Genomic DNA, 10335 nt, shown 5'->3' on the forward strand with positions numbered 1-10335 from the left:
TTGAAATGCTAAGTTCAGATGAAAAAAACATGAGTTCTACTTACACAGGCAGATAAAAAACATTTATCTCAACTTCCCAATCCCCAATCAAAAGAACAGAAATACAAAAGCTATAAAGAAACCCAGAAGAGGAAATAACCAAATGAAAGATGTCAATAAAATATTGGGAGGAAAGTGAACAGACTGGTTAAGTATAAAGGTCTCAATGTTCACTTCTGCTCGTCCCTGTAACATTGAAATGACGAGAACGGTGCTTAAAAAGCATACAAACACAGACAGGAAACAGGCATGGAGATAGTAACATCAAAGTTCTGGAAGATGGAAAGCAGAAGAAATAGCTAACTGAGCAGAGCAGCACTGATATCCAAGCCACCAGAGGGGGAAACGCTAAACGCAGCAAGTTCCTCGGAAGCACAGAGCCCAAGAAACGCTAAGGAATTACAGGCACCAAATATCTCAAGTGAGGTGGCAGATAGGGCTGGACAGGAGGATGATCTGGAAGCCCACAGAAGAAACAGACCTCACTCCGGGCCCCACACCCCCTTCAGGAACCCACTCAGGCCAGCACTGCCCTTCCTCCCTAAGTTTAGAACACTGGACATGCATTAACTGTTCAGAAACATTGAATCAAAAACTTACTGGACTTCAGTTATCAAAGTCTATATGAGACATTCCCACTCCCACCTCTGGAGCCCCCTCCTTCATTGGGCTTGAAAAACACTGGCAGCCACGTTAGAGGTGTTCGTCAAGTGACTGGTGATCCTTGGTGATCTCATTCACACTTGAGCATGAGGAACCAAAAAGAAACTCAGGGCATTTTGAGTGAGGCTGGTAAATGGGTGGAGCTCACAGAGGGTCATCAGGAACAAGCTGCCCCCAACCCCCTTCAACTGGAAAAAAACTCCAAGTGTCAGGATACAGAGGTTTTTCCGAGGACACTGAATTTCTCCAGAGGAGACTCCGATCTCGTGCTGGGGCAAGTTTTCCACTCCTTAGGAAAATACCACTCCTTGGGTAAATACCAAGGAGAGCCATTGCTGAACCATGTGGGAAGAGTATGTTTAGTTTTGTCAGAAACCTTCCAACTGTCTCCTCAAGTGGCTGTATATTTATTTGCCATTCCCCCCCCTGCCCCCCCGCACTGAATGAGAGGCCCTGTTGCTCCACACCCTCCACTGCATTTGGTGGTCAAGGTTTTGGATTTTGGCCATTCTAATAGGTGCGCGGTGATATCTCGTTATTTTAATTTGTATTTCACTAATGACATGCGATGCTAAGTATCTTTTCATATGCTTCTTTGCCACTCCTATAGCTTCAATGAGGTATCTGTTAAGGTCTTTGGCCCATTTTTTAATTGGGTTGTTTGTTGTATTATTGTGTTTTAACAGCTCTTTGTATGTTTCAGATACAAGTCTTTATTTCAATTTTTTAAATTAAATATACTGGGGTGACACTGGTTAATAAGATTATATAAATTTCTGAGGTAGAACTATATAATACAACATCTGTATACTGTGTGCTCACCACCCAAAGTCTAGTCTTTTCCCATCACCATATATTTGACGCCCCTTCCCCTCTGGTAATCACCATTCTGTTGTCTGTATCTATGAGGATGATGGTCTTTTATCAGATGTGTCTTTTGCAAATATTTTTTCTCAGTCTGTGGCTTGTCTTCTAATTCTTTTGATAAACTTCATTTTTTTAAAAAGCAAATTTATATATGGATCTAATTTAATACTGAAGAGATAACATTTCCTTGATTTATTTTCAGGATGAATATTATTAACCAAATTCATTTGTTTTGAATAACAGCTCCTGGCATATTAACAATATTGTTTTCATATTTATATATAATGCCTGTTTCTATTCACACAAACTACAACATATAACCTCAAAACTATTACAAAGATAATAGGATATTTTGTCTGCAATTAAAAAAACAAGGTTGCTGACAAATGCTCAGCACAAACATTATTTTCAAGATTGGTAAGCATTTAAATAACACTTTGTACCGATAAAGTGCTTTTAAATGCATGTTTATCATGCAAGAATATGTAAGTCTGGGGAGCACTGAAATTAAAACTCACAATTTTACATTTGCTTCTCCAGCTAACAGTAGTAGAACAGAGACAATCTTTTCTCACCATAGTCATTTTTTTCTATAGCAAAGATTTTCACATTTCCCCCAACACTGGTTTCAAAGACGGCTGTACAATAAATCGGGGAGAAGGTTAAATACTTCTTTACAGTAGGTTGCCAATTAGTACATTGTAGAATAACAGAACTATGATAAAACCACTAGGTGAAAGTTTGTTGGCAAATAAGGTATTTACACAATCTTCCCACAGATTACTTATTAATTACAAAGGGAAGTCTGGTAGACACAATCTTAGCAAAGTAATCAAAGAAATATATCAACGGGAGAAAAAAATGATATACCCCTCTTGATACGATGTAGTGAGAAGATATATTACTTATGTAGCATTCATGCTAAACTTGTATAATCTGAATCTAACCATGAAGAAGCAATCGGATGAGCTTAAATTTAAAGACATTTTACAAACTAATGAGCTCGTACTGTTCAAAAATGTCAATCGTAAGACAGAAAAACAAAGGTTGAAGAACTGTTTTAAAATAAAGGTGATTAAAGAAGTATGATAACTAAATGCTATGTTTGATTCTGACTTTAAAAAAATGTTGCTATAAAAGATAGTATTGAAACAACTGGCAACATTCGAATACTGACTATATAAGATACTAGGTAACATTATTGCATCAGTGTTAAAGTTCTTGAATTTGATACAATTACACTTGGCCCATGTTCTGTTCTTAAAAGATACAAGTAACTTTTCACCAGTCCAGCAAAAAAAAAAAAAAAAAGATCTATATTATAGATCTTGTATTATACAGTATATGATACATAGAGAGAAAAGTAGAGCAATGTGGCAAACAGTGAATAATGCATGAATCTAGGTGAAGAATACGTGAGAGTTCACTGGAATAGTCTTACAATTTTTGGTCAAATCTGACATTTTTCAAAAAATTGTTTTTAATTAACAAACTCCATTCTCATCAAAGGGATGGGTAAAGATAAATAAATAAGGGTGGAGAACTTAACTAATTTTCACCCAGCATACAAGTTTTCCAAATTAGGTCTCCCGGTGGACCTATTTCTAATACAATTTTTCCAATATCTGAATGAATGCTCTGGCCATACTTCCAAGATCCCTTCGCAGGATATCCTTGCCTTAGAGTAAATAGGCAAAGAGTTCAACTCACTGTGCCATGATAAACATAAGAGGAACACCCAACAAGAAGGTGGACTGATGGGGCCAGCCCGGTGGCTCAGGCGGTTGGAGCTCCATGCTCCTAACTCCGAAGGCTGCCGGTTCGATTCCCACATGGGTCAGTGGGCTCTCAACCACAAGGTTGCCAGTTCGACTCCTGCAAGGGATGGTGGGCTGCGCCCCCTGCAACTGGACCTGGAGCTGAGCTGCACCCTCCACAACTAAGACTGAAAGGACAACAACTTGAAGCTGAACTGCACCCTCCACAACTAAGATTGAAAGGACAACAACTTGACTTGGAAAAAAGTCCTGGAAGTACACACTGTTCCCCAATAAAGTCCTGTTGCCCTTCCCCAATTAAAAAAAAAAGAAGAAGAAGAAGGTGGACTGAAAGGATGTCATCCTCCCCACCTACGAGTACATAAAAATGCAGAAAAAATATGACAATACAAAGGTTCTGATCCACAGCTGAAACAGAAATATTGAGAAATCCCAGGTTCCAGAAAAAAGGTAAGTGAAAGCCACAGGCATGAGAAATGTGACGCCAGGCAGCTGAGGCCTATGGAGAGCAAGGCCAGGTCCTTTGAATGAACAAGAGACACGAGAATAAGAGGGGGGGGGAGGGGCAGGACCTTAATCTTACAAGCAGGTAGAAACCCAGTCCCTACATAAAACCCCAGAGCCAAGTGCTCCTTGATCACAGAAGCCAGAAGACTCCTACAGAATCAATAAAGAGATTTGCCATTTATCATGGCAAAGTGTGGAGGTAGGCAAATCATTCTCAAAACTTAAAAAGCCTAAGTCAGTAAAGTACAGAGATGTAAGATCCAAAAGTACACTACCTACATGCATGGTAAAGAAACCAAAACCCAAGAAATTAATGTAAAAAGTGGTCCAAAACCACTGAAACCCCTAGAAACAGGGAGAAGCATGCCTGAAAGAGCCTGGGGAGAAGGTTTCACAGTCTTGCATCAAGAGCATGCTTCCTGGCCACACTCAACACTTCCTCCTAACTTTTAGCTAGATGAATTCATAATTTAAGAATTTACAGACTGGGGGTGGCCGGTTAGCTCGGTTGGTTAGAGAGCAGTGCTCTTAACAACACGGTTGCGGGTTCGATCCCCACATGGGCCTCTGTGAGCTGCGCCCTCCACAACTAGGTTGAAACAATTACTTGACTTGGAGATGATGGGTCCTGGAAAAAGACTCTTAAAATAAATAAAAGTTTAAAAAAAAAATTTACAGACCTGTACATGGAAATAAAACACCAAGAACTCAAAAGAACAAGACAATAGACTACACATCTGAGATAGAAGAGTGGGCAAGCTAAGAAGAAATATGCTTACTTGTGAACTCGTTAAATACATAAAAGAGAGAGTACAGATATTATACATGGGTCTTCTTTTCCTTTTTCTCTAAGTATTTCTTTGTTTTCACAGTCCGTCTCTGTTCCTCCTTTCCCTTTTAATACATAATATACAACACAAATAAATATGCTATTTTTTAATTTATAAAAATAGTGGATTATTTTTTGTCTCAGAAAACAATTAAATGTAGTTGTAATCTGTATGACTTTAAGCTAACTTTCAAAAATTTTTTATTATGAAAGTTTAAAAACGTCTCTCAGCTTCAACAATGTGGGATAAAAGCTGCCTTTAGCCTGTGCCAGCAAAATACATGATTTCATTCTGGAAGAAAATAATATCCTAGCCTGCAAATTATCTCTACACTTTTATATACAATATCTGGCACATAGCAAAATAAACTAGGCATTCATAGAGACAAATCCAAATGACCCAAAGAAGTAAAGATAGATAAATAAAGTGGATAAGTATGGTCTGGCCAGATTACTTAGGGAGTCATGAAAGTGAATGAAAGAGACTCTATTAGATTAATAGGGAGTCAATGTAGATTCTCCTGTAGGTGAAGATTTAGGGACACCAATTTGAATATAGAGAGGGAGAGATGAAGTAAAGGGTCTAGAAGCAGAGAGACCAGTTTGGAAGCTATTTCAGTAATCCCACCATTACTGAATTAATGTGGGATTATTTACACAATGGATTAAGGTGGCATTGTCAAAAAAATGAAGGAAAGGGCAAATAATTTCAAAGAAACTGAATAATTGGCAAGAGATTGTGTAAAAATGGCTCTAGATAATATCTCCAGCCCTTAAAACTGGGAAGTTAACATCAACTGCTGCAAAAATAATTTCTATGTTTTCCAATTTTTAACATAGAGTTTTTTAACGTCTTAGGTTCAGGTTTAAAAAGTTCAATATGATAAATTAGGAACAGTTAACAAGAAAAAATAGTTAAGTAGAAGTTCAAGTGCAAACAGAACAAAACAGTAATTTCCCCACTTTCAGGCATCAGACTTATTATTAAATTATAAAAATCCTTTTTTCCATTTAGCAAGTTCTTTGTAGACAAACGAGAAGCAAATTAGAAAAGTTTAAGCAATTGAAATCACCTTCCTACCTAAAAGAGTTACAAAGAAAGTTTTGAAAATAAAGAAGTAAGTGATATACTCAGTTTAAAAAAAGAGGAAGACGAAAGAAAGAAAGCAGAAGTGGCAATATTTATAACAGAATTCCAGGCCAAAAGTGATGAAATTAGATTAAAAGGGATACCGAGAAATGATAATCTCTGAAAATATAATGGCCATAAACCTTTATATATAAGAAATATAGCAATAAAATACATGAAGCAAAAATTCCTAGAGATATGAGGAAGGCTTGATAAAACCAAAACAATACCTGAAGATTCAACATATCTATTTGACCTATTTGAGAACTCAAATAGATATATACAAAAATACAGAGGATCTGAATAAAACCAGTCTAATATACATGTAGTGGCATAGGGCAAGTCACTCGGTCTTTCTGTAGCTCACATTCCTTTTTTGTTAAATGTTGATAAATAATGATACCTACTTCGTAGGATTGTGGTGAGGAGTAAATGAGATGGTTTCTGTAAAAAGTACTAGCCACATATGAGATGCTCAATAAAGCTCTTAGCTATCCAACTCTACCTTTCACATTATTCTTTCAGGTTCAAGGGACCCTATAGATTTATCATGCTCTCCACCATTAAAAAAATGTTTCTAAGATGTTGTTGCCCATAATCCAATACATTAGAAATATACAATAAAAGTTAACCACATACACATTAAGATTTTATTATAAACACTGAAATAAAAACCAAAGTTACAAATTATCTAGAACTTAACAAAATGCAGAATATTTGACAACAAAACAAATGGGATACAGTAAAAGGAGAATTCAGAGGAAAATTTATATCCTTAAATGTCTTTGTAATTAAAAAAGACTTAAATAAGTATTCAGTTTAAGAAACCAGAAAGTAAAATAAAAATAAACCAAAGAAAATGGGAGGTGGGAATTAAGATAAAAGCCATGCTTAATTAACTAGGAACAATTTAAAAACCAGTCCAAAGAATAAGGCCAATATCTAGTTTCTTGAAAATTCCAACAGAAATAGATTAAGGGGCAAAAACACCCTTAAGCTTATTTTTAAAACAGGACATCTAAATCTCAACAAATATTTCTCAACATAATCTCTCTCCTAATAACCTAATAGCTGTGGGCAATACAGAAAGAATTGTGGAACGGGAAGGAACCTTAAAACTGAAAAGAATATAAAATGATTTTGACTCTGTATTTCTTTCACATTTCTATGAATCAAGTCAAAAGTGAAAGTAGCATTTTCCAAAATAACAATAATACGAAGTTATCACTTCTATAGTTTATTTACCTTTACTTTTACTGTGAAAATATGATTGATGACAGTCTACTATGTATGTTAATTGAGTTGCTTTTCTAAGTAGTGGTGGTTCACAATCTTATTACTTCTTTTGTAACCAAGGGCAGATGGGGGCTCCAACAAGGGCAAGACAAATTTCCTGTGCCACCTACACTGGCATTTAGAGGATTTCACTAATAAACTAGCCCACATTTACTCTACACTTAAAAACAACTAATTAAATTTAATCTTAAATCCCTTTAAGTATTTAAAATTCTTTTAAAGATTTAAAATTAATTTTACATCCCTTTAAAGATTTAAAATCCTTTTAAGATTTAAAACCCAACCTTAAGAAAAATTTCCTCATTTCCCCTTCGGCAACAAGGATGAGATAACCTCCTTTGCATTATTCCTGGCTACACTGCCTTTATCCTATTAGGGACTACTTGCAGTTTTTACTGGTCTCCACAATTGACAGAGGAAGCAAGGACCAGCAACCCCACGCACCCTTTCCTCTATTAAATATACAGGAAAAAATGATGCCTTATGGAAATTCATCTTACTCAGCTCAACACCTCAAGTTGGAAATTACTTCCAAACCATCCACACCTAAAGTTTAGGTAAGCTTTGTTCAAGAATAAACTTTTAGTCAAGTGTATATACTTTAAGACTCTCAAGTCAAAGTACGAGTCAAAAAGTCTTAAGCAATATGGTAGCTCAAGTATTAGCTGAACACCCTGCATTTCTTCATCAGTGAGTCTCTATACTTTTCTTCCATTAAAAAAAAAAAAAAAAAACTTAAGTGAGAAATTTTTTAATTACACTCTTCATCTCTGAATCTAGCCAGTCCAGTGTTATGCATATAATTATCCATCTCCTCTATTATGAAGTAAAAAGTATTTTAAAAGGAAATAAATATTTTAAAATGAAGTTTGAGGGATTTCTAGGCATTACTAAGATTAAAACTTCTCTCCAGATAAAGATTTCGAAATAAATACCTTCTACTCCCACTTGAGCAAAATATAATTGCAGAGTATTGGGAATGCACCTTATTGAGTGGGTGCAATAAATTCTACAATGGGAGCATTTTCTGCCTAGTCAAAATTAACCTTGAGAAATCAGTCACATAGTAGGACGTGGGTCTTTGGAAGCTCGAAAGTTAAGTCTTAGGCTATTTTTCGCATTTATTCTATGGACACCCTGCTCTGAGTCTTGGAGGTCATAAGCGAATACAGTTAGGTGGATGGGGGCAGAAAAGACAATGGAAAAAAAAATTTATTGCTCCCACTTCCATACAGTGCAATTCCAGTATGCTTTTATGGTAGGACTCCACTGTGTCCAGCTGATTTAGTTCTTAAATAAAATGCCATAATTTGGAGTGTTTAGTAGCTGAAGATCTACAGTTTTTGCTTCAATTTTAATAACCACTCTTGAGGAAAAAATACAGTATACAATAAGAACTGTTAAGTACAGTCATGGAAAACCCAGTGGCTTGCAATATTTATGAAATGTAAATCTCAAAAGTTGCTATAGCCTTCTTAATTTTATACCCAAAAGGGTACAATTTGAAAATAGCACATGAATTAACTACATGCCTCTTGCTATGTAACACTTGCTTCAGCACTTATTCCTCATCCACTGTGTATTAAAAATATTAACTCAGGATTCCATTCCACAAGCATTTATGACTTCTGCTCAGCTGAAAAATGGGAGTTGGAAACAAAAAAAAATGTGTAATTTAGTTAGAGCCACATTATCTACACACGAAAAGCACACTCAAAAAACAACACACAGAAAAAACCCTTAATTTAATTTAGTGTAAAGGGAGATTCTGTTGTTTTTTATTATTGCACATCTTCCATTGAATGTATTCAATAAATTCTACCACCTTAGGAGATGAGTTTTAAACTAAGCATAATGAGAAAATAGGTACTTTATTCCTTTCATATTCATTCATTTATAATCTCTCTCTCTCTTCTCTCTCTCTCTCTCTCTCTCTCTCTCTCTCTCTCCTCTCTCTCTCTCTCTCTCTCTCTCTCTCTCTCTCTCCTCTCTCTCTCTCTGATGGTGGGATGGACAGAAGGGGAAGAAACACTGAAAGTGAAAGTGAAATGCTAAGCTGAATTGACCCGGCAAACTGGGAACTAATTGACTGGGCAAGTGAAAACTGACATGAGTTAGTGATGAACCCAAGAAGGTGCTTAGCCACTTACCCAGAGATTTATTTAATGAGAATGGATCGTAGGTTTCCACGAGTCGTTCCACTGCCAGTAAGAAGATAGCCGTGAACCTTGGGTCCCTTTTTTCACTAGTCAACAGTCACCCTCACCTACACGCGGAGTACATATTTGGCACTCAACAGATCTTGACTGAATTAAAACCTACCTCACTCAGGCTTGTACCCAACCCCAGAGTTATGGACCTACAAATTATCTCCAAAAAGCCTTAGGACTTAACCCAAGAACAGAGAAAGTAAAGACGAAAGCTCTGGGGATCTCTGTAAAGACTGGGAACAATCAAGGGCCAAAGAGGCCTACACCAACCCGACTTCCCAAAGCTCATGGGACTGAACTGCGGCTAGTCGGCTTCAGCTTCCCAAAGAGGGACCCGACAGGCCGCAGATCCATAGCCTCCCACCCGGGGGCGACGAGAGATGTGGGGGTATTCCCTCTAAAGTTAGTACCTGCGAAGCTGCGACACAGAGAGTGGTTCGGGGCTCTCATTACGAAGGCCGGGGCCTGGGGCCGGCCGGCTGCGCCTCCTGGCTGAGGGTTCCGCGCTCCGGAGCTGCAGTGACAGCACGGGTCGCAGGCAGATAATTCACGGCACAGAAGGCTCGTGGCTCGCAGGCCCTGGGTGTCTCGCTCTCAGGACTGAGCGAGTTGTCGCACTCACGTCGACCGGAGCTCTTCAAGGGTCTCTTCGCAGCTCAAGCGATCACTCCTGCCTTAACCCCAGCAGCCGGTCGCTTCCCGGCGCCGCCATCGTTAGTGTTTGTTTTCATCCGCTTCGGTGTAGGCGGGGGAAGAAGAGGGCTACGGGGGAAATACAGCTGTGTAACGTCAACCGCACTTTCGCTGCACAGGAACGTCCTATTTACTCTCTTTCCTCTTCGAGATTCCCATAAAAGTTGATTGCCTTTCTATGGAAGTCTTTCTGGCCAATTGTTTAAAGTGCCTTAAAAAAAAGAAAGGCGTCAAGAGGGGGGTCTTTGAAACAGCGAGAACGTTTGGGCTGCGTGTGGAATGTGCCCCGGCGAACCGCAGGTCGCTGCGACAGCGGCAGTGAGG

General features: G+C 38.0%; 1 protein-coding gene across 13 annotated transcripts in view; it reads right to left on the bottom strand.

Moving 5' to 3' along the window:
* Positions 1-10331, bottom strand: part of ATG13 (autophagy related 13) — a 40328-nt gene extending 29997 nt beyond the window's left edge. For 4 of the 13 annotated variants that reach the window (XM_033119891.1, XM_033119889.1, XM_033119885.1 and 1 more), the window contains exons 1-2: positions 9729-10331; positions 9259-9374 (exon numbers count right to left, since the gene is read on the bottom strand). The gene's annotated coding sequence lies outside the window, so the exon portion shown is untranslated. The remainder of the gene's footprint in view (positions 1-9258; positions 9375-9728) is intronic. The other 9 variants (XM_033119892.1, XM_033119887.1, XM_033119884.1 and 6 more) reach the window with 7 other exon arrangements.
* Between the last annotated feature and the right edge of the window lie 4 nt (positions 10332-10335).

Source organism: Rhinolophus ferrumequinum, chromosome 11 (assembly GCF_004115265.2).
Source record: "Rhinolophus ferrumequinum isolate MPI-CBG mRhiFer1 chromosome 11, mRhiFer1_v1.p, whole genome shotgun sequence".
In the NCBI taxonomy this organism is placed as follows: Eukaryota; Metazoa; Chordata; class Mammalia; order Chiroptera; family Rhinolophidae; genus Rhinolophus; species Rhinolophus ferrumequinum.